A 22,432-nucleotide genomic window follows, 5' to 3' on the forward strand; every position below is an offset into this window, starting at 1 on the left:
TTTAGCTAAACAGACCATTTTAAGAAATAATCCTAAAACACGTCGATGTTTGATTTTAATTTACCGTATTTTAAAATAATATTTTAATATACAGGGTGAATTACTTTCGAGTAATGACGTCACCGTCATTTTTTTTAAATGGAACACCCCCAGTTTGTCTCAATTTTCGGATTACACTAGCTGAGCTGATTCCAAAAATGTATCACATGTTGATTCAAATTGGTACAGGGTGGACAAAAATACAATAGTTTTGAGTGTGCTCATAAAGTAACGTGTTAATTAAATTTACAATATCAGGTCACCAGATTTCAATCCTTTGGATTTTTTTATGGTATGGGGGTCCATCTGAAGAATGTTGTGTATCAAACGAAACCAGCAAATATTCAAGAATTAAAACAGAGAATTCGGACAGCAATAAACAATATTTCTCAAGACACAATAAACAAGGTTCAACAAGAATTTGTACAACGTTTGGGTTACTGTCAAATACAGCAAGGGCTGCAGTTCGAACATTTATAAAGTCATGTATTTCATCATATTCTGTCCGCTAGACAATAAGTATTTTTGATAATATTGTTAATTTAACTAACACGTTACTTTATGATAACACACAAAACTATTGTATTTTTGTCCACCCTGTACCAATTTGAATCAACATGTGATACATTTTTGGAATCAGCTCAGCTAGAGTAATCCGAAAATTGAGTCAAAATGGGGGTATTCCATTTAAAAAAAAATGACGGTGACGCCATTACTCGAAAGTAATTCACCCTGTATATTAGAATATTATTTTGAAATACGGTAAATTAAAATCAAAAATCGACGTGTTTCAGGATAATTTCTTAAAATGCTCTGTTTAGCTAAAAAAGAATTTGTTCCATACTTTACGGACACAGTGTATAACATAGTAGTGAAATATCAGTAAGTAATGGATTCTAGTTCTCGTTAAACCCTATATTTCGCCAATGATTATTGGGCTTTTTCAGGAGTACAATAAAAATTTTATAAAAACAATTAATAATTAAAAAAAAATACTTACAAACAAATCAAAACTTACAGAGTGGAATCCTTAAACTACTAACAATACTGTTATTGGGTGAGTCACCACTAACGCGACGGAATATTACAGCGAAATGGTAAAATATTTGAAAAAAATTTAAATTGAATAGTTTGTAAGTTGACAAAAGTTACATTTTAAAATTATTTTGAAATATACAGGGTGTCACAATAAATGGCAACGTATCAAAGTTATACTTTTTCTTATGGAACACCCTGTATTTTATTGAATTTTTTAATTGTCCTCAAAAAATAAGGTACAGTTTCATAAGGCGCTTACCTATGTACAAAGTGTTCTGAGTTATGTTGACTTTTCTTAAAATGTAAAGTTTTAAAAGAAGGCTTATTCTCAAGTTATTTACGAAATAATAAAAACATTACTTTTACATGTAAATAGTTGGATATTTGTTGAATGTATTCCATGAATAATTATTACACATTTGTCTACAGGGTGTTCAAAATTTACAGTTTCATTGTGTCTTACGATGCTTATTTTAAATGGAACACCATGTATATTAATAATTAATTATACTAAATTAATTTACCTCTTTCGAATGGTATATGGATGTCCTATACCTAGGTGTCATAGTTTTTGCGTAATTTACAATTACTTAAATTCTTAATCTGTAAATCGATTTTAAAACAAAAGATTAATGGTTAATTAATGTCATTGTATGACATTGTCAGTTTATGACAGTGCGGTCTGGTAATTATCAAAACTATAAACATCGGTGTATGATATTCAATTTTTTTACTTAAAAATGGCTTTGGCAGAGCCAATTACATTAAAATTTAATTGTTCCTAAAAATGAATAATCACGATATCTATGAAAGAGTAGACATACTACTTTTCATTGGGGAATATTTTTAAAATTGTCTCTTAGCTTCTAAAGTTTTAGCTTAAATGTATCCTGATAGAAGACACCCAAAAATGGACGTTTTTGAGAGATTTCTCGATAGATTCCGTGCTACTGGTAATGTTGCATAGGTACGAAGAGTTAAATAAAAATAAACCATTTATTTTTAATGACGTCAACGAACTTGATGTCCTGCTTTCTGTTACGGAAAACCCAAATATGTACTAGTACGTGAAAAATTTCGAGTCAATTGGAAATCAGTCAAACAAGTGTATGTAGAATACATAAGAAAAACCACTATCATCCGTATAAAACTCAACTACACCAGCATTAGACAGAACATGAAGGTTTAACTTTTCGTTTATAGACTTAAGAATTTGGTGAAGATCCTGATTTTTTTAAGAATATATTGTGTACAGACGAATCTACCTACTTTTCATAATAATCGTCTGGTTAATAGACATAGCATTCATTTTATTATGATACAGTAAACAAACATTTTACTGTTGATCACCGACACCGATGAAGTGTTAATGTTTGGGGCAGTATTCTGAGCCAGTACGTTATCGATCCATATTTTTTTGACGAAAATCTGAAAAGAGCAGTTTTTTTTAATTTCTTAAAACAAGTTTTTTGGATCCTTCTTAAAACCTTCCACTTAGCGTGCGAACGAATATGTGGCTCCAATTGGACGGAGCTCCTGCTTATTTTTGACGTGATGCTAAGAACAACCTCAACATAAAATTTAGAAATAAATGGATAGATAGATTCGGTCCATATATTTGGCCACCTAGGTCACCAGGATTGACCAAGATGAATTTTTTTAAATGGGGTTATATTAAAAATATTTTAAATGCCACACTTCCTACCATACTACTTCAGATGAAATTTTTATGAAATTAAGAATTTCGAACGCTTTTGCGTCTATAACAGCTGTGTTAAATAATTTAAACTAATCATTTAAAATCGCTTGTTGTATAAACATTTTGAACATGTATTACATAACTGATAATTTTTTACTTATAGTAAGTTGTGGTTCATTTTGTATTTAGTTATTTTCTTAATATCATTACTTAATAAAGAAAAAATTTATTTTACAAATCAGCTAATAAAAATATATCTACATATTTATTTACAACTACACTCTATAATAACTATGCCAAGATTATGGGTTTAAAAATCGAGTGTGACTATAAATATTTTTAATATCGATGTACCGTTTAAGAAAATTGTAAATTACGCAAAAACTATGACTCCTAGTTATAGAACATATACCATGTACCATTCTAAAGAGGAACAACATGTGTTTAGTATAATCCTTGATTAATATACATGGTGTTCTAATAAAATAACCATCATATTATGCTACATTGAATAATCCATTAATGAAACTGTAAATTTTGAACACCCTGTAAATAAATGTGTAATAATCAAGCATGGAATGCATTAATTATAAGATAGTTACCAAACCGTATTGTCATAAAATGACAATGTCATACAATGACATTAATTAACTTCATCTTTTGTTTTAAAATCGATTTACAGATTACGAATTTAAATAATTGTAAATTACGCTAAAACTATGACACCTAGGTATAGGACATTCATATACCATTCGAAAGAGGTAAATTTGTTTAGTATAATTGTTTACCAATATACATGAGGTTCCATTTAAAATAAGCATCATATGACACATTGAATACTTCACTAATGAAACTGTAAATTTTGAACACCCTGTAGACAAATGTATAATAATTAATCATGGAATACATTCAACCAATATCCATCTATTTAGATGAAAAGTAATGTTTTTATAATTTTGTAAATAACTTGAGAATAAGCCTTTTTTTTAACTTTACATTTTACGAAAAGTCAACATAACTCAGAACACTCTGTACATAGGTATAGGGAAGCCTTATGAAACTATACCTTATTTTTTGCGGACAAATAAAAATTCAATAAAATACAGGGTATTCCATAAGAAAAAATATAACTTTGATACTCCGCCATTTATTAGGACACCCGGTATATTTCAAAATAATTTTAAAATGTAGCTTTTATCAACTTACAAACTATTCAATTTAAATTTTTTTTAAATCTTTTACCATATCGCTTTAATCTTCCGTCGCGTTAGTGGTGACTCACCCTGTATAGTTTGCTATTACATATACATACATCACTGGTGCCTGATCTTTAGTTTTAGAAAATATGGTTTTTGATTTAAGGTTAATAATAATATTATTTTATAATAGCAATATTACATTGTTTAAGTTTCAATTACACTGTAAGTAAAAACACTTACATTGTTTATGTTTCCAGGTGCGGTATAGTTATATTAGACAAACCAGTCAGTGGTTAAAAGAGCGTATCAGTCAACACAAAAGTGGCTGCAAAGAAGAAATAACACATGCTCTGTTGTCCAACACTTTATACAAACAAGACACCAGCTTAATTTTGAAAACGTTGAAGTATTAAGGATCGTTTAAACACAGCGATAAATCAAACAACTTATCAAGGTCAATCGAGTTGTTGCAACTTATCATTGTGTGTAAACGGTGCATCGCACAACTTATCAAAGTTGGAGTTGGGTTGAAGGTGATATCGCATTGAATCGCAGCGTCTAAACAGCGTTTCAACTTGTCATCACAACTAGTTGCTGTGACTTGTCGTTGTGTTTAAACGACGCTTTAGAATCATTAAAACTACAAAAATAGGCTGTTTCTCGAGATGTGTCATATCAATCGAAATAAAAATGCTAATAACTATAAAACTGACCCAGTACTCCTGCAGAAGTCAATAACCATTAGCTAGGCGCGGATACAGAGGTTGGCCTAAAGGGTTTATACCCCTCGATTTTAATTAGTCTACAAATATTATTTTTTACATTTTTACAATAATTTCCCCACTTCAGCAAATTAACAAATTAACATCACTGCTATAAATAACTGTCATTTTGTGTAGTTATTTTAAATTACGCAGAATGCTTGTTTTGAATGATTAATTTATACAACAATATCTTTTTCGAATTTTAAATAATGAACAGAATGCATTCGCACAATTAAGATAATTGCCGAACCTATCTGGCAACATCTGGGTAGGCAGTCTACTTGTATTTTCTTAATCTTAACACATACAGTCCTTAATAGTAGATCCGCTATGAGAACATCACTGTTCCAACCGAAGTAATACTCAACGAGATCAAGTTTTATAAAAATCAAAGAAGGTTTGACTAGACAAACATACCTTAGTAAACACGTTCCTACAAAATTATCTAAAACCTATCGTACAGACTACAGGCTCCAAATGATCTTCTTGGGCACTTTGTACTCTAGATTAAATCATCACACCTATAGTAGCTTGTACTCGTGAGTGGAAACGGTGTTTTGACATAGTAGCAACAAAGTGTACTGGGACTGTTCTGTTCGTATTTCAAAGTTCTGAAATATTTAAATATTGGGTCCTTTTTACATCAACAAAGTACAAAACCCCAACAAATTCACTAATTTTATCAAAATCTGCAGGACCTTAATATTTAATCTTTCTTGTAATAGGCTATTGATTATGTTCAAAATAAGAGAGCTAAAAGGAACTACAACGTTAACAGGATTTTATTGTCTCATATGGTCAATGAATCTCTATATTTGAAAAAGACGCGGAGTGCTACCATTTAAATAGGTGCGTTTTTGAGAAAGGGGTGAATTAGTCCCTAGGCACAGGTTGAATTAGGGTGAATTCTTTGCACTTTTGGTACAAACACGTCTACAGGAAAATTTTTCCAGGTTAAATTTGCTATCGAAATATCACATGTCAAAATCAAAACTGTTTTTTTTTACAAAAACATATTCAAAAGAAAATCAAGAAAATAACACGAAAAAAGCAATTTTGTTTTTTGCCCCATAACTTTTTTCCACAGGGATATAAGTATAGGTATTGCTTCAGCGAAAAATAACTTACATCCTTGGTCTTTAAAGTTGCTTTTTAAGGGCTGGAAGTTTGGTAGAATTCTCTATGATTTATAGTTTCCGAAATAGAATTTTTCAAAGTTCGCCGCTCACAGCATTTTTGGGCCATTTTCCCCATTATTTCGCAAACATTGTTCTGTAGCTTTCTTCCACACATGTCTAGGTATATGCAATGGTACATTCAGTAGAAAGAGAAGTCAATTACCTTTAAAATGGTCTATTGTCTAAGGTTATACGGCTCTTTTTAAGAAAGTTATGCTTTTTCAAGGTTTTATACTTTTAATGATTATTGATAGTTTTAATGATTATTTTTAAATTTCTCATTATAGACGGAGAGCTAGAGGCGAGAAATCATCGTCATAAGTAATATGGAGTTTGGCATATGAAATGTGTCTATTGTATATTGATAACTATGACCCCTTTCAGGCTGACACCTCAGTGGATACAGGAAGTAGCAATAAGGGATGAAAGGGGAAAGTTGGTGCAGTCATTAGTTTTCACCTTCTATTTCGTTAAACCTCCATCGATTTGCATGAAAATTGGTGAGTAGTTAGAGCATAACTCAAGAAACAAAACTAATATGGTGCCAACGTGCGCTTTTACCCTGGGGGTGGATGCCACCCCTTCTCGGGGGTGAAAACTATTTTATTAAAAATAATCCCATTAATCGATAGAGGGACAAATTTTAAGCAAAATTTGTTACTTCTAATTATTAAAATAAATCAATACTTTTTGAGTTATTAAAGATCAAAGATTTGAATTTTTCGTGACATAAATGCATGATGTAAAGCGGTTTTTCGTGAATAATTCAAAAACTGTAAGTTTTATCAAAATAGTTATGATTACCAAAATTGAACATAATAAAAAATAAACGAGATTTATTATTCGAAAAACCTTTGAGAATTAATAAAAAGTGAGTTATAGGTGATGGAATGTATATTTTTTCGGCTAGTACCCAAATCTAAGTATTCAAGCTCAAATAACGGGAAAACGGTGCATTTTATAAAATATATTTACTGAACACTTGTCAAAGTACTCAAGAATACCTATCAAGTGAGCTCCAGATGAAGTTTATAACATCAAAGCTAAGCAAGTGATGATGGAAATAAGAGAACCCTTTCGAGTTTTTAGGAAAAAGTGAAAATTAAAACATACGCTATTTATATATATTTATTTTGAAATTTGTTAACAGAATAATTTTTAAAGGAATTTCGGGAATGAAGTTATTATTATAATTTATTATCAAGTTCGTTTTATTACAATTTAAATATATAACAAGTTAAAAATGCGAGCATTATTATAACGAAAACTTTGTTTTTTATGTATTTAAATTCCTAATATGGAAAATTGCTATTATGAAAAGTTGTTTAGAATTAAAAATTATGTTTAATGTGCAATTATATCCTACTATTTAAATATTGTGAGTTATAAAGGCACTTTACTGAGCGAATTTCTTGAGCGAAATTCACATTTTTTACACATCGACTGAAATCGATACAATTTTATATAATCTTATGTTTATGATTGCATCTTGGATTTTAGACCATGCAGATCTTTTTATGAAGAATAATTTTTGTTCGTAAAATTAATAATAAGAGAGTTATAAATGAAAATGATGATTGGTAGGTATCTCTAATTTCAGAAAAAAATTAAATATTTTCTTTTTATTAGAAGAATGTAGATAATAGTTACATTATTATAATAATTATTAATTATTTAATTATAATAATAACAACTATTGCATATATTAGAACACAGTTTTTAATTCCAAACAATTTTTCGTAGTAACAATAATTTACAACAGTGTGAAAAAAAAGGTACTTTAATCTTGAGCGAAATTCATATTTTTTAAAATACCTCCTATAATATACATAAAATTTGCTATCTGATGATTGAATCGTAGGTTTTAGACGATGCAGAACTTTTTATGAATTATAACTTTATTTCGTAAAATTAAAAATAAAAAAGTGTCCCGTAATATATGTGTCCAACTTAAGGAGACACACTGTATATTATACAATATAATATACATAATACATGAATCATTGAGTAGACAGCACCAAAAATTTGTAACCTGCCATTTAACATTACTTACATTAAAATTAATAAGTAATATTTATTTATTTGATATTTCAATTCTTTTACAGTTTATATGAAGTAATATATTTTTGAAATAATATATATATGTTACTAAAATATTATGTTTATATTATTTCGATATTTAATTGAATTTTTTCTATGGATATAAACTTAGTGGCGGTTCTAGCTAGGAGCAGGGGGGCAGCTGCCCCCCTACAGTTTTTACAGTACTTTTGTACTATAATTTTCGTTAAAAAGGCACGTTATCTTGTTTATTCACCGGTTGTGTTCCCTTGCCCCCCACTTTTTTTGGTCTAGAACCGCCCCTGTATAAACTGAACATGTACAGAAACTGAGGGTGTCCAATAATGGGCACATTTGACATAATATTCAAACACATTTTTGCTATATTTTATATAAATGTCTTAAAACAATTTTAAAAACTTATATAAATAATATAATAATTAAGCTCCAAATTTTTGGAGCCTAAACTTTGAAAAATGTTTGTAGCATAATGTTTAATGGTATCAACTTTTCCGGGAGCTCATTTGATACATATTTCTAAGTACTTTGACAAGTGTTCAGTAAATATATTTTATAAAATGCACCGCTTCCCGTTATTTGAGCTTGAATACATAGATGTGGGTACTAGCCGAAAAAAAATATACATTCCATCACCTATAACTCACTTTTTATTAATTCTCAAAGGTTTTTCGAATAAGAAATCTCTTTTATTTTTTATTATCTTCAATTTTGGTAATCATAACTATTTTGATAAAACTTACAGTTTTTGAATTATTTACGAAAAACCGCTTTACATCATGCATTTATTTCACGAAAAATTCAAATCTTTGAACTTTAATAACTCCAAAAGTATTGATTTATTTTAATAATTAGGGGTAATAAATTTTGCTTAAAATTTGTCCCTCTATCGATTAGTGGGGTTATTTTTAATAAAATAGTTTTCACCTCTGAGAAGGGGTGGCATCCACCCCCAGGGTAAAAGCGCACGTTGGCACCATATCAGTTTTATTTGTTGAGGTATGCTCTAACTACTCACTAATTTTCATGTAAATTGATGGAGGTTTAACAAAATAGGAGGTGAAAACCTTTAATGACTCCGTTAACTTTCCCCTTTCATCCCTTATTGCTACTCCCTGTATCCACTGAGGTGTCAGCCTGAAAGGGGTCATAATTATCAACATACAATAGACACATTTCACATGCCAAACTCCATATTACTTATGACGATGATTTCTCGCCTCTAGCTCTTAGACTATTATGTCTTTTTTTCTTGTACATTTAGGTATATACATTGTGGAATAAGAAAAACTTATTTCCTTTTTTTAAAAGGGTGTATTGCCAAAAATTCTAATTTGAGAAAAATTGCAAATTTTTTTTATATTTTTCAATTTCAAAATATATCAAAAATCATTAAAAGTATAAAATTTTGAATAACCATACCTTGGTTAAAAATAGTCATACAGCCTTCTTCAATAAACCATTTTAAAGGTAATTGACTTTTATTCCTATTAAATGTAACATTGCATATTCTAAAGCTACGTAGAAAAAAGTTTAGAACAATGTTATAGAAGTAACAAGGAAAATGGTCCAAAATCGCTGTGAGTGGCGAACTTTGAAAAATCATATTTTGGAAACTATAGAATATACTGACTTCTGCCAAACGTCATTTTAAAGAGAAAAGATGTAAGTTTTTTTTCTGTGAAGCAATGCCTATACCTATATCCCCGTGGAAAAAAGTTATGGGGCTAAAAACAAAATTGCTATCTTTCGTGTTTTTTTCTTGCTTTTCTTTTGAATATATTTTTGTAAAAAAATATTTTTGACTTTACGATTTGATGTTTCGATAGCAAATTTAACCAGGAACAATTTTTTTGTATGTGTTTGTACTAAAGGTTCATAGAACTCACCCTAATTCGCCCTGTGTTTAGAGACTAATTCACCCCTTTCTCAAAAACGCACCCCTTTAAATGGTAGCACACCGCGGGTTTTTCATATTTAGAAGTCCATTGACTACATGAAACAATAAAACCCCGTTAACGTTGTAGTTCCTTTCTAAAATACATAATCAATAGTCTATAACGTCTAATTATTTCAAGTTTCTTATTGGTGCAATCTGTGATGAGCTGAATGATTTCATTGACAAACAAAAGTTTCCAACAATTGAATACTGGCCCCAGAGCACGCCAAATAGAATTCTATTTTGCTGACGTCACAAAATAGAATTTCATAATGGGAAAATAGACGGTTGCTAGGCAACGTGACGTCACTAAAATAGAATTCTATTTGGCGTGCTCCCGCACCTGGGCCTAGATTCTGTGCACTGTAGATATCTACAGTCGCTTTCTGTCGATGGCAATTGTCGTGAAAATATTTGAATTTTTAGTTTTAATCCAAATATTTTCTTGTTTTACTAAGTGTCGCTTCAGCATCAATTAGAGTATAACCTAGCAAAACTAGAAAATAATTCAATTAAAGCTAAAAATTCAAATATTTTCATGACAACTGACATCGATGAAAGCGATTGTAGGTATCTACAGTGCACGGAATCTGGGCCCTGTTTTGGCTTTCTTATAACCCCTTTTACACGTGGCAACTGTGTAACAATAGGCAAACCACCTTTACCAGTACAATATGGACCACTTCTTTCAGATAAGGCTTTCATAGCACACTGAACAAAATATTCTTAATAGTCCAAGTAATGAAGCTTCAAATAGGACAAAACCTCGCAATTTTTACAGAATGGATCGATTTGCTTGAAAATTTGGGAATAAGTAGTGGATAGTCCAAGGATCAAAATCTATATCATGTCGAAAGGCGCTTTTACCATGGGGGTGATTGCCACCCCATCTCGGGAGTAGAAATTTTTTATTATATTTTAATCGCAAAAGTTGGTAAAACTTCCATTTTAAGCAAAAAACGTCCTATACATTTTTTTGATAAAATTGATAGTTTTCGATTTATTCGCTATCGAAAGTGTTATTTTTATATCGAAAAAATCAATGTTTTTAATAAGTTTTCTGCTAATAACTCCAAAAGTTTTCATTTTATCAAAACAACTTTACGTTACGAAAATGTATGTTTTGAAAAAATAAACACCACCGTTTTTTTTTTATTTTCTTTAAGACCAATAGTAATCGAGCTATACTTTATTATATGTTGGCTCTTCTTCATCAAATGCTAAATATTGTAGTTTCAAAGTCAAAAGACAGGAAAACTATCCATTTTTCGATGACAACTTGTTCAAACTAATTTAAAGTACTTAAAAATATCTATCTCCGGAAATAAAAAAGTCTCTAGCTCAAAAATTAAGTGACTTATAATGAAAAGAATATTAGTCCCATTTTTTTCAGCGAAAAAGTGATCGCAAGCAACCCCCTTATCACCACCTTAATCAAAATTAGTCATAAACCTTATTGAGTCTTTTTATTTATGTATTATTAATAGGTTCTAGAAGTTTGACCGGCTTAGAATGATTAGTTTTTAAAAAAATGGAGTTAAAAGCGAATAACAAATTTTTGTAGTTTGGAAAAAATGGCCTTTTCTTCAGAATAGCAAGATTAGCATCAGAGATACGAAAAAATGTTTCAATATGAAATTGTAGCTTATTTAATTCTCAAGAGCCTGGTATTTAAATTTTTTTTACGGCGAAAAGTGAGTGAGCTATTGCCAATTAAAACTTGTAATAACATGCAAAAAGGAACTTTAACAACCCTTTTAAAGGCACCTCTTTTTGCGACTGAGGATTTTAAAAAGATTTAATATTAACAAGCTTATAGATCTAGTAAAAACCTACAAAATTATTTTTTACCAAACTTTCTAAGATAAAAATAAAAAAGTTACAGTTAAAAAATCAATATATTTTTTTTGAAAAAAAAAGAGAAATCCAATTGGAAGCATAATAATGTAAGTTAGCGGTGTTTTTAGTCATTGACCTTATTCATTATTATTTATTTATTTATGTATTATTAATAGATTCTGGAAGTTTGACTGGCTTAGAATGGTTAATTTGGTAAAAAATGCCATTTTCTTCAGAATAGAAAGATTAGCATCAGAGAGACGAAAAAATGTTTTAATATAAAATTGTAGGTTATTTAATTCCCAAGAACTTGGTTTGAAAAAAAATTTTCTGCGGCAAAAATTGAGTGAATCGTAAATGAGTATATCGAAAAACATTGATTTTTTCTATACAAATACAAAACTAACACTTTCGATTGCGAATAAATCGAAAACAATTTTATCAAAAAAATGTATATAACATGTTTTGCTTAGAATGAATGTTACCATCAACTTTTGCGGTCAAAATATAATAAAAAAATGTCTACCCCCGAGATGGAGTGGCAACCACCGCGATGGTAAAAGCGCCTTTCGTAATCATATAGATTTTGATCCTTGGACTATCCACTACTTATTCTCGAATTTTCAAGCAAATCGAACCATTCTGTAAAAATTGCGAGGTGAAAAGCTTCGGTTCCTGGCCTATAATTTCAATCTAAACTAATAATGGGGGTGATTAGGCAAAATGTTAAGCGGAGCATAGCTGGTCGAAGATGAATCAACGAAGCGCAAATGACAAATAATACAACCTTCTTCTTCTTCTAATAGCGCTATAACTCTTTGGGGATCTTGGTCTACTTAACAATGTTCTTCCATTCTGCCCTGTCAGATACTTTCCTTCGCCACTGCCTGATGTTCATGTAGTGTTGCCAAAAATCTGTTTTGTTCTTGCAGTCTTGGTGTTGTTCTTGCGTTTTCGCAAGACCAAGACCGCCAAATTTTAGCAAGACCAAGACCAAGACTTACCGTGCAAGACTTAAGCAACAACAAGATTAAGCCTGCGAGATTCTTGAGTCTTGCAGTTAGAACTGAGGGTCGTTTTAGGGAGTATATAAGTTCGGCTAAATTCTTAGATACTCTTTGAGAAACAAAAAAAATTGTAAAAAAAAGTTTTGAAAATTGGATTTATGCTCATTACGAACAATACTATAAACATACATAACGAATCAAAATCTCCATTAAAAAAAATTGACACATTTGACATGTACTCAGAGGTCATTATTATAATGTAAAAATAAAATATTTTGTACATTATTTCCCAGCAGCCGACTTCTTCGCTCTGAAATTAATTGTCCAGGTTTGGAGAATAGTCGTCTTCTAATCGTAACATAACATTCCTGTTTCCCATATAGTAATATCGTATACCAACTTTTTAAAAATGGGTCACCTTAGCTAATAGAACATATACTTAATAAGTATATAAGTAATTAATTTTTTTCATTATTAGTTTTCTAGGAATCTAAACACCAGAAATCTTATCGATATACATATTATTATAGTAAGAATATTATGTATTGTTTATGCTGATTGTGCTATGAGGTCACTCAGCTAAACAAAATTTGCCGAAACAGCGCGGCAGTGCAGATAATGCCAGATATCCTGTAAACAAAATACCGAAATATTATTTTAACGATATACACTTCTCCAAGAAATTAACGCACCATCTTTAAAATGGGTCATTTTTAATGTCTCAAATTTCCTACACCTGTTGTCCGATTTAAGTGATTTTTTTAATATGTTGTCTTATTCTTTATAAATATGTATTGCTGTAATAATATTGTTGCTAGACAGGTCAATTATTGTCATTGTATACCGGGTGTACCAATCAAACTGTGGTTTTTCTCACTCTGTGGAATATTCTAGCATTATGCTTATTATTTAAGCATGCAATAGCATACTGAAATTAAAACCGAACTATAGCCTAACATTTTCTTAGCATTAAGTTTTTTTATTCTTTCACTTCTATTGTATAATAAAAAAGTTAGGTACTTTTTTAACTAGCCATGTTTTTCAACATGTTTTTCAACAATACAGGCTGTTTTTAAGTAAGTATGGAAAACTTTAGTGGGTACCTAATTCTGCACAAAAAAGTAATGACAGTTTGCTTCATAAACGTTTACTTTATAAATCCTTCGTTTCCCAAATAGGGGGTGTTGAAATTTTTCTTACAAACTGACGATTTATTTATTGCTCTAAAACCGGTTGAGATATGCAAATGAAATTTTGTGGGTTTTAAGAGGTAGTTTTAACTTTAGTTAGTTAGATCATAGATAGGTATCACTTAGATCGCGGGTTCAAACCCCACCCGGTGTCAGTTGTTTAGATATTAATTAATTTGGCTAGTCTTTACTACGGCTGTGATATTCAAGCTTAAAATGTACCTCTCTGTTACGTTGGTCTAAGATATGCAATAGGGTAATGGGCAACTGCGAGACTTGCAAGACTCTTGCTGCAAGACCAAGACCAAGACCGGGAGCGCAATACCAAGACCAAGACCAGGTGTACTGGCGCAAGACCAAGACTGTCTCAGTCTCGTCTTGGTCTTGCATTTGGGCAACACTATGGTTATGGTTTTAAGGTCTCCCTCCAATATCTAGGATACGTCGTATATCCATTTGTTACGGGGCCTTCCTCTTGTTCTATTTCCCTGGGGCTTCCATATCTGGATTACTTTACAGCTCAATTATCTGACAGCTACAAATATAAAATTAAAAAGCAGCTACAAATGTTAAATAAATTATAATTTCTAACAGCGGTACTGTGGTACTGGTACTGATCGTGTTTTAAATTTTCATTGATTTATTGTACGTGCCTTACCCAAAACTAATTCTAAACCAAAAACTAAACTACTTACACTTATTAAAGCAATATAAACAACAAATACACTTTGCAAACTATTTAGTTTCAGAGGTTTAAAATAAAAACTGCTTTTTTTCTGTGCTACTGCCACTGCTTTTTCGAATTGTCTTTTGTAAAATTTATACTGGTACTGGACGAATCCAGTTTCTTTTAGAATTGTCAGTTTTTTATTAAAAATCTTAAAAAGAGGATGTCCTTTTCTAAATGCAAACACAAAATATAAATAGGAATGAAAATCCTTTAATAATATATTTAAAAGAGGGAAACCATTTTCATCGAGGTACACCTCTTGTCCAACATATTCAAGACGTTTTGAGAGAATAAGTGTTACTGTATTCTTCTCGTAGGCTGTCATATTTACACATTGCCAGTAATTTGGGTTAACTATAACAACACTGTTCCAATAGAAGTAATATTCAACGGGATCTTTTGAGGTTTTATAAGAATCAAAAAGGGTTTGAGTAGGCAAACATATCTTAAATTTATATTTGAGCATATCTATTTGGCGCTTTATAGGATTATAAGCGTTGTCTTTTCTAATAATATCAAACATTCTGCTTTTATAGACAGTAGTGAATATTAAAACAAATATCAGATAGTTGATGAAGATAATTTTAACTGACCTTTGTTTAGAATTCAAAGTAAAAGTTCCTTCAAAGAGCACAGACAAAAGAAAAGACAGAATATTTGTATGTTTTTCCTCAGGAACTAAATAATCTACTAAAGAAATTATCACAGACAAGATTAGCAGTAAAATAATGAAATATGCCCAAACAGAATTGGTGAATTCTCCATGAAATATTGTCCAATTATCTGTAATCAATATATTTGGTGTTAAAAAGACCAATTTATCTCCTGTGGTGCTTGTGGTTTCATCGAATGAATGAGATTGAGTGCTAAGTCTTGAACAAAACAAAGCAGCATACAAGTCGTAGGTCCAGTTTGATATGAATTCTGGAGTTACTTCAAGAACAATGGTACGTTCTTTTGTTTTTATAAAATTTAACTTAACATTTATATTTTCTGCGACTATATTTAACAATTCGATATGAATACCTTGGGTTGTACTTATAACAAATGGTTCATCAATGGTATAGAGGACGTTGAGGAAATAGTACTTCTTGATAATTTTTTTTCTTAATTGGTTTATTGCTGGCCCTATTTCTTTTCGTCTTGGGCATATGTGAACTATCTCAGGTCCCGTTGATGCCGTCCTATAGATTTCATAGTAACCTTTTTTACTGTTTAATGTAATAAATAATAGTTTAGAAATAAAATATTGTTCAAGACTCTTCACTATACTTTCATCTTTGTTTTGTACAATTACTATAAAGTATTTTGAATTGCTTAATATCTTTAATTTATATAAAACACTTAATACTTCTGAGACATTTCCTGAGAGAAGGTATATATCAGGAACTATTGTAGGAATTTTTCTAATTTCACTAATTCTATTAAAGAAAACTGATGGATAATTTAAAATTCGTATATTGGTATTTACTACATGGACAAACTTTTTTTCTTCATTTATAAAATCTAATAATTCGTTTAAGCAACCTTCTAAAATGTTTGTATTGTTTTTAACAGCAATATTTGCTTCTGTAAAGAGTATACCACTGGATAACAGAAACAAAAGAAGCATTTTTTCAACTGATACTTCTAAATGATAATATTGATATAGTAAGTTTTTGTATCCAAAATACGCTTAAGCGACCAAATTACCTGGTTTTATATATTTATAAATACAGCCACTATAAATTATTAGGTATATATCCTTTTTTTGACGTCAAAAATTGTGTGTGATTTTATACTCCGTTGTTAAGGGTAGAACTGAAAAGCCCAGAGAATCAGTTTTAAAATTTTTAAAAGTTACAAAAGTATGAACAAAATTACAATTTTGTACATACTCTTAAAGACAGTAATTTTCATTATATATTTTATTTAGACTACTATTTGACTAAACTCAAGTTACATAAATAATTGAATAACCAATACAATTAAATTACACAAATGGCAAGTAACAATGGTTTATTAATATCTTTATGTTTAGAATTAAATATTCTAGCAGACCCATTGTTCTAATTACTAATTCGGGGATATATACAGTATTGGAAATTATTAACTCTTTTTTCGGAACATAGCAACTTTCAATGCAATAAGTTAGATTCTTGATTTAAGATTCTCTCCCTTCATTCCTGACCCCCCGGAGGGAGTGTAGTGGTCGACGTGATGTCGTGTATTGTCCGTCTCCAAAGATCTCTGTCTCTGGTCATTTCTTTTAACTCATGCGTAGGTCTTTTGTATATTCCCGTAATTTGATCGATCCATCTTGTTGGGGATCTTCCTCGTGATCTTCGGCCTTCCACCTTTCCTTGTATAATGAATCTTTCCATGTTTTCTGTGTTTGCTCACATAACATGTAGAAAGTATTTTAATTGTTGGAGATGGACTTTACTGGAGAGTCGTTGGCTAACTTTTACCTCTCTTAAAATTGAATTATTTGTTCTATGGTCGGTCCAAGGAATTCGTAGCATTCGTCTCCAACCGAACATTTCAGTGGCGTCTATCTTCCTTCTTTCCGAATTTCTCAGGGTCCAAGATTCACATCCGTAGGTCAGTATTGGGAATATTAAGCCGTTGATCAACCTCATCTTTAACGCTCTTGAAATTTGACAGTCCTTCCATATTGTCCTTGGATGATTTTTATGTAGTCTATCCATCATGATCTTTGTTTTTGATATGTTTAATTGCAGACCAATTATTTGACTTTCGTCTTCAACCAGTTGTATAAGATCAATCAGCTCTGCTTGACTATTTGCAAGAAGGGCTGTGTCTTCTGCGAAACGTAGGTTGTTTATTTTATGAGCATTTATTGAGATGCCTTTTTCCCATCCTTTAAGTGCTCTTCTCATAATATGCGCTCCATATATATTGAATAATTGTGGAGATAGTATACATCCCTGTCTGACACCCCGTTCTGGATGAAATTCCTTTGAAAGTGTGTCAAGCACTTTAACTGATCCAGTAGTGTGTTCGTATAGTTCAGTTATAAGCGAAATAAGGTGTTGGGGTACGCCTACTTCTTTTAGTATTCGCCATAAGTGTCTCCACTTGATCCTGTAGAACGCCTTACGATAATCTATAAAGCATATGTACAGTGGAATATTGAATTCCCTAGATTTTTCTATTATCTGTCTTATATTCAACAGGTGTTCTCGAGTACCTCTACCTTTGGTAAATCCAGTTTTCTCTTCTGAAATTTCTCTTTGAAGGAATGTTTTTAGTCTCTCATTAATTATATGTAGCATTATTTTACTGGGATGTGATATAAGAGAAATAGTTCTATAATTGTCGCATTTATGGAAACTGCCTTTTTTATGAATTGTTGTTATTGTAGATTTTGTCCAGTCTTCAAGCCATTGTTTAGAATGCCATATTTGGTTACAGAGTAGATGAAGTAATTTTACGCCAGTTTCTCCTGTGGCTTTGAGCATATGTGCTGTTATCATATTTGGACCTGGTGCTTTATTATATTTGAGCTTAACGATCGCGAGTCTTACTTCATTTTCAAGTATATCAGGTTCTTCTTCTACCTCAGAGATTTGGTTAACAGGTTCGTGGCGTTGATCATCTTTATATAGACCCTGCAATACGATCTCCATGTCTCTGCTATATCTTCTCTGTTTGTTCTCGGAGTTTCAGTGTTGTCTTCAATGGCCCAAGTTCTGGCTTTGAAGTATCTTGTTAAGTAGCGTATTTTTCTAAATAGATCTCTCGGCTGATTATTCTGATCATGTCTCTCAATTTCTTTGCATATACTTTATTAGTACAGTTTTTTATCTGCCTTGCATCTTCGTTTTATTTCTTTATTGAGGTTTCTTAAACTAGCTTTTTCCCTTTCACTATGCACACCACTTTGACAAAGATTTCTTCTATTCTCAATGATTTGAAAGGTTTGATCTGTTATCCAGTGTTTCCGTTTCACAGGATTATTTATCTTTGGATCATCAATTGGTGTTGTTACACAATGTTTAAAAGTCTCCCATATTTCTTGTGATGTTCCGTTACGAATAAAGGGCATTATTTTATGTACTTCCTGGTTTTAAGATTAACCAGTGTAAATTTCAAGACAATTTCTCAATGTTTCATATTTAATTAATTTGTTCGAGTACACTGAACTGAGGCCACCCATCGGATTGCATCGTTTGTGCGATAGTCAGCGGTAAAGGGATTACAGTCGAACAAATGAATTAATTTTAAAACTTTGCAACGTTATATTGAAATTTACACTGGTTAATTGCAAATCAGAAATCTCAGTCCGGTGCAGTGGAACAAATGAATTAAATATATAACATCGCGACGTTATCTTAAAATTTACACTGGTTCATTGCCAAAAAGAATCTAACTTATTGCATTGAAACTTGCTATGTTCAGAAAAAAGATTTCCAATACTGTATATTATCCTCGAATTAGTAATTAGAACAATGGGTCTGCTAGAATATTTAATTCTAAATATAAAGATATTAATAAATCATTGTTACTAGCCATTTGTGTAATTTGTGCATCTATAATGTAATATAATATCGGTCTAGCTCGCAATAAAATACATAGACGTAAATAAGAATGAAAAAGGTAGTCGGAGATACGACAAGAAAGCCCTTCAAACAGATACAATCCAACGGTATACAAGGCGTCAGGTTGATAGGATCACCAATCAGAGCAAATGAGAGAGAAGTCGAAACCATATGCAAACAGTTGAAGAATGGCAAATCACCTGGCCTAGGAAATATAGCTCCGGAACTCATCAAATATGGACCTAAAGTTCTAATTAAGCGGCTAAGACAACTTTTCCAGCAATGCTTGAATAACCATGAAATACCTGAAGAATGGAAAGAGTCACATCTGAGCAATATCCACAAAAAGGGAGATAAATCAAAACCTGAAAACTATAGAGGAATTGCAGTCACTAGTAGTATCAGTAGAATATATGCAAAACTTATTAAAAATCGAACAGAAGAAGAATACCAAAATATGGAAGCCGAAGAACAGGCTGGTTTTCGCCCAGGTCGAACTACAATAGATATAGATCATGTTTTCTCCATCACTCAGATAATTGAAAAGAAAGTTGCTCGTGGCCAAGAAGTCCATCTGATGTTTGTAGACCATAGAAAAGCGTATGATAGTGTCCTGCTGGTTAAATTATGGGAGGCACTGGAGAAAACAAATGCAAATGTAGAATTGGTTGAAGCCGTAAAAACGTTGTACTACCAACAAACAACAAGAATTAAAACGGGAAATCTCATAACACCTGGATTCACAGTAACTAAAGGACTAAAGCAAGGATGCTGTATCTCACCAATACTATTCAAAATTTACCTCGAAGCAACACTCAACAAATGGAAGAAAAAATGTACGAATATGGGCATACCACTAACGGACTCAACTTTGTACACGCTGTGCTTTGCGGATGACCAGGTGATCATCGCACAAGACTCTGAAGATCTTAGTTACATGATGCGAAAACTATTAGAAGAAAAAAATGAGTAACCATTTTCAATTTCGTTACAAAACGAAAATACAGCCGCATCATATTCTAGTAAAATCAGAGAGTGCAGAAAGCCCCTCTACCGGTTTAGAAACTTATTAGTCTCTCATCAGGAGGCACATATGCTGCTCTCTCTGATCCAACCAAAACAAACCCCGGCGTGCAGTCACGGATTGCAACGAACGAAATGGCATAGATGCCTTGGTGGCAACTGCTAGCAAAAGACTAAGTTTTCAATCTAATGGCATATAAAACAACATATTGTTATTCCACATCCCACCACATCTTCCTTAGTCTCAGCATCCAAATGGCTTGCAAATTGTAGAAGCCTCGGAGGTGTAACTAGAGAAGGTTCCCATTGTTTTCAATCTGGTGGGATATGGAATAACAATATGTTGTTTTATATGCCATTAGATTGAAAACTTAGTCTTTTGCTAGTAGTTGCCGCCAAGGCATCTATGCCATTTCGTTCGTTGCAATCCGTGACTGCACGCCGGGGTTTGTTTTGGTTGGATCAGAGAGAGCAGCATATGTGTCTCCTGATGAGAGACTAATAAGTTTCGAAACCGGTAGAGGTGCTTGTTGCACTCTCTGATTAGACTAGAATATGTTGCGGCTGTATTTTCGTTTTGCAACGAAATTGAAAATGGTTATTCATTTTTTTATTTACATGTTTACTCTGATTGGAGTACGAAGGGCACCATTCTCGTTGGAACTTTACCGCGCTGAGCAGATGGGACGTGAATTATAAATTGTAAAATTCCCTCATCTTCCTTAGTCTCAGCATCCGTATGGCTTGCAAATTGTAAAAGCCTCAGAGTTGTAACCAGAGAAGGGTCCCATTGTTTTCAATCTGGTGGGATGTGGATATGTTGTTTTATATGCCATTAGATTAAAAACTTAGTCTTTTTACTATTAGAAGAGTTTACAGAGTGGGGCCTAAAGGTGAATATGGAAAAAACTGAATACTTGAGTATCGGAGGAGACCAACATAGCCTCCGAGTAGAGGAAAATAAAGAAATAAAATTATGTGAAGACTACAAATACCTGGGAGTAAAGATCACTCAAGACGGAAACACTCAAGACGGAAAATTAGATGCAGCTATTAAGGAACGAAATATACATGGAAGGAAAGGCATATCCTTACTGAACAGCGTACTGTAGAATAAAAATATTTCTAAGGAAAATAAAAAAAGAATATATAACACTATAATAAAAAGCATCACAACATATGGATGCGAAGTTTGGCCCCTACAAGACAGAACAGAGAAAATGCTTAGAGTAACAGAAATGGACTTCTGGCGTCGTTCGGCGGGAATATCTAGACGCGACAGAATAACAAACGAGAGAGTCCGAGAAATCATGGGGGTTACACATACTATTGTTGACGACATCAGGACGAAACAACTCAGCTGGTACGGACACGTAAGGAGAATGCCGGAGAATAGAATACCAAGACAAATCCTCGAAATGGCAACCAAGAGGAAGGCGCAGACCAGGAAGGCCTAGAAGAAGTTGGAGAGAAGGAGTTGATAGAGAAATCAGGGACAGAGAACTCGAGGACGATCTATGGAATGACAGAACGAGATGGAGATTGGAAATCGGAAGATGTCAAAGAACATTGTAAACTGATATTATATAATATGTAGTCGGATATACGTATTTCTGACTATTGGTCTTCATCAGTAGGGCGTAGCCAAGTTAGAAAAGTAAAATAAACTTAGGAAATAAAATAAAAATTCCATTTTTATTCAGTTGCAATGCGAAGGCAAAACAATCTTATTTCTCAATTAGAATACGGAGCGCAGTCTAGCCCTCTGAATCGACGATTTTCGACTCGTGTTGGAGTCTCATCGGAGAGAACGTAGGCCTGCTACTCCATACTCCAATTGACCAACACCGAGAGTTTATCCCCCACACCGCAACTGACGTGAATGGACTAGATGACTAGCGTCATCTGGCAATTGAAAGATGAAGTACTTTTCAATCCTAATAGCAATATTAATAATATTTAAAAATGTTAGTATAATATGTTAGTAATAATAATATTTAAAAAATTAGAAGCCATGGAGGTGTTACCAAGAAAATGGACCAATAAGTTTTCAATTTAAAAATCTTTTAGTAATATTTTAATATTTTTAAATATTATTAATATTGCTATTAGGATTGAAAACTACTTTATCTTTCAATTGCCAGATGACGCTAGTTCACCTAGT

Source organism: Diabrotica virgifera, chromosome 7, assembly GCF_917563875.1.
Source record: "Diabrotica virgifera virgifera chromosome 7, PGI_DIABVI_V3a".
Classification (NCBI taxonomy): domain Eukaryota; kingdom Metazoa; phylum Arthropoda; class Insecta; order Coleoptera; family Chrysomelidae; genus Diabrotica; species Diabrotica virgifera.